We start from the raw sequence: 2,816 nt of genomic DNA, 5'->3' as shown, positions 1-2,816 counted from the left end.
CTAAAAATCAAGTGAATAATCTGATGAACAGAATGAACTGGTGATTATAATAGAATCAGGGGCATAGAAAGGGAGTGGACTGGCTATTCTTGGCGGGGAAAGGGGTGAGGGGGATACGGGAAGAGACTGGACAAAAATCGTGCACCTATGGTTGAGTACAGTGGATGGGGAGTGAGGGAGAAGGCTGGGGTGGGAACTGGGTGGAGTGGAGTTATGGGGGGAAAAAAAGAGGAACAAATGTAATAATCTGAACAATAAATAATTAATAAAAAAATAGTTCTGTACTTGACCATAAAACATTGGGCGGGAAAAGACAGAGGAAGATAAAATAATTGGAAGAACGTATGGTGTTCATGGATTGGAAGAATTTGCATCTTTAAAATGTCCATACTACCCAAAGCAATCCCTAGATTCAAAGCAATACTTATTAAAATACCAATGGCATATTTCACAGATTTAGAACCAATACTCTAAAAATTTACATGGACATGAAAAAAACAACACAAATAGCTGCAACAATCTTGAGAAAGCGAAACAAATTTGAAAGGATCATGATACCAGCAAATATCAAGTTATATCACAAAGCCATTGTAATCAAAACAGCCTGGTACTGGCACAATAACAGACATAGAAATCAATGCAACAGAACAAAGAATCAAGAAATCGACCCATGCCATTATGCTAATTGATATTTAACAAAGGAGGCAAGAGCATGTAATGGAGTCAAGACAATCTCTTCAATAAATGGTGTTGGGAAAATTGGACATATACATGCAAAAAAGAAAAAAAACAACTAGACCACCAACTTACACCCTATACTAGTACAAGAATAAACTCAAAATGGATAAAAGACTTAAATATAAGTCATAAAAACATAAAAACCCTGCAAGAAAATGCAGGCAGCAAAATCTCAAGTATCTCACATAGCAGAATCGTCATTGATACATCACCTATGACAAGAGAAACAAAGGAAAAATAAACAAATGCGACTAAACTAAAAGGCTTCTGCATAGCAAAAGAAACCAGCGTCACCTGGTCAATGGACTCAGTAGTTGAGCATCGACCTATGAACCAGGAGGTCACAGTTCCATTCTCAGTCAAGACACATGCCCAGGTTGCAGGCTCAGTCCCTAGTTGGGGGCATGCAGGATAGAGGAAAGAGCTATATAAGAGTAACCTTTCCAGATTTCTTTGGAATTTATTTGGTATCAATTGGAAGTAGATTCTAAAATTTACAATGTTGGAAGTTACGCACCCTGACTATAAATTTTTAAAACCCATTGATTTTCACGCATTAAATTGGCAAAATGTGTGGTATGTTATATATTTTATAAATGTAGCTTTCTGAACTACAAATAATAAGATATTAAGAAAGACTTAAAGCAATGGGAAGATATCTTGGTGGGGAAATATTATTATTTTTACTGTATTATAAGTTTCTCCAGCATTTCTCCCCTCAAATGCTATTCTGATTGCCTTCCGCATATCTTAGTATGTTACATGCTTGGTATTTCTTATACCTATTGGAGAAGGACAAGAACAACTAAAATATATTGGCTAGTGTTGCCCAGTGTTGTGTTGCTGTAGCACATGAATCTTTTACAAAATGTTTCTAATCAATTAATGAACATTTGTTATGCTCAATATGAGGCATTTTTATTTATTTTGTTAATGGTAACCCAGCTGAGATACTCTCTGTAAAGAAACTGGTGTGGTACATATTGGTTGGCAGAATCATAGTGTGACCTTTTATATTTCTTCCTGGGCTCAGTCATTTCTTCAAAGCAAGAGGTCTTCTGTGCAGTGTCAGGACCATGAGATGTTTCCAACTACACTTGCAGGGTCCACTAGAACTGACTTTCATCCCATACACTGTTGGCCTCAAAGTCCACTCTAGTTCACCAATCCAATTATCCCTCCCACAATAATAGTTTCTCTTTAATACTTTTCATGAATTTTTTATGTCACGGGACCAAGTTAATCGTTGTTAATTATAGCAGAAGCTTTGAATCATATGAAAACTCATGTGGCAAATGATCCAATCAGAACCCTTGGTACTGCTGCAAACTTAACCATTTCCTCCTTGCAAGTCACAAAGTCTCCATACCAATATAACCTCAGAGGACACTTTTTCTGAAACCAATTAAGATCTCTTAATCACTGATATCTACATGATTAACAGCTACAAAGTCTAAGGGAGAAGTCAAATTTTGGTGAGTGAGTCAAAGTATTTCTAGCTCATGGTATATTCTTTGGTTTTTATAATTGTCTTGTGGTAAAAAATAAATAAATAAATAAAAATTAAAATTTTTTAAAAAAACTAACAATCAAATAGAAATATTATACTTCATCGGGTTCATCCCTATATAAAGAGTTTGCATTTAATGTAAGCATAGAAATAATTTTATATTTATTACTTCTCTGGGATGATTTCAATTTGCATGAGAGAATTTGTATGGAATAAGAATTGCTTAAGGAATTATGTGGCATAATTCTTAAAATTAATGGACAAGTCACTAAACATCTCTGAACATCAACATAGTATGGGTTATATCCTTGCTCCATCTGTTTAAATGTAAGGTTTTGTGATTCTGCAATCCAGAGATTTAAATATAATGCTTTTCTGTATAATAAAGCATGCTAGTTATACCCACCATACACACACTCAAAACACATATATTCATATGTAAATAATATCTATGTAAATCATCATATGATGTTTTTCCATATCGGTTTGTTTCTCAGGCAATAATAAAGAACATTCAACAGATGCAATTGCACCTGACATAAAAAAGGGACAATTCAAGACAAGGTCA

The sequence above is a fragment of the Myotis davidii genome, unplaced genomic scaffold (assembly GCF_000327345.1).
Source record: "Myotis davidii unplaced genomic scaffold, ASM32734v1 scaffold1049, whole genome shotgun sequence".
Lineage (NCBI taxonomy): Eukaryota > Metazoa > Chordata > Mammalia > Chiroptera > Vespertilionidae > Myotis > Myotis davidii.
Note: the sequence above shows the minus strand (reverse complement) of the source record.